The sequence below is a fragment of the Elephantulus edwardii genome, unplaced genomic scaffold, assembly GCF_000299155.1.
Source record: "Elephantulus edwardii isolate Elephantulus edwardi_28Jun2011 unplaced genomic scaffold, EleEdw1.0 scaffold00295, whole genome shotgun sequence".
Lineage (NCBI taxonomy): Eukaryota > Metazoa > Chordata > Mammalia > Macroscelidea > Macroscelididae > Elephantulus > Elephantulus edwardii.
The window spans coordinates 2,969,740-2,970,604 of record NW_006400045.1 but is presented as its reverse complement, the minus strand read 5'-3'; positions in this window follow the sequence as shown (position 1 = coordinate 2,970,604).

Below are 865 nucleotides of genomic sequence, written 5' to 3'. Positions count from 1 at the left end.
GCTATGAGTCGCAAGCGACTCGACGGCACATAACAACAACAACAACACAGTTTTAGAAATCCCATGGGATTGTACTACTATAGTGTCAATACATATTTGTATCAACTTAGTGACAACAGCTTTAGTATTACTCAGTCTTTTCTCTTCTGGTTAGGCTTTACTTTTTTCCAGTATTTTGAATACTTGAGGAGGCTGAATTCAGATCACTCACTTGCATACAAGTTCATTATGCTGCAAAATCATTTCTACTTTTAAAAAATAAAATAATCTTGTTTGCAGAAATTCAAATGACATTGACTTCCTCAGTAAACACATGACAATAATAAAATCTATTAAATCTGCTTTAAATATTAGCAGGAGACTGCAAAAGATGGCATTAAAGATTCCAAGAAAATCTAGAGCAACCCTTTGAAGGTCATGACCGCTGTCGTTAACAACATAAACATAAAGGTATCAGGGAAGGACCGTCAAAAAGCCAAGCTCCAGCTTTAGATATATAAGGCATTCAGAAGCTGCCACGTCAGATCAACCACAAAAAGGACCAGAGGTGAGTATTTTTACTGCAGGAAGCCAAGGCATTGAACGCCCAGCTAGGGCAAGCTTGTCTTATGAGCAAAGTCCTCCTATAAAACCCCTCCCCGTATGTAGTCCAATTTGGACACTAGGCATGTGATTGCCCTGCTTTTAGGGAACACAGTGGAAGTCATCAAGGCCTTCTGGCAGGCTGCTTCAGGTCCTCTTCAGTTTCAGGAGGCAGGGTTGTGTCATCTGCATAACGCAGGTTGTTGATAAATCGTCCACCAATCTTGACCCCACATTTCTCCTCATAGAGCCTAGCCTCCCGGATAATCTGTTCTGCATATAG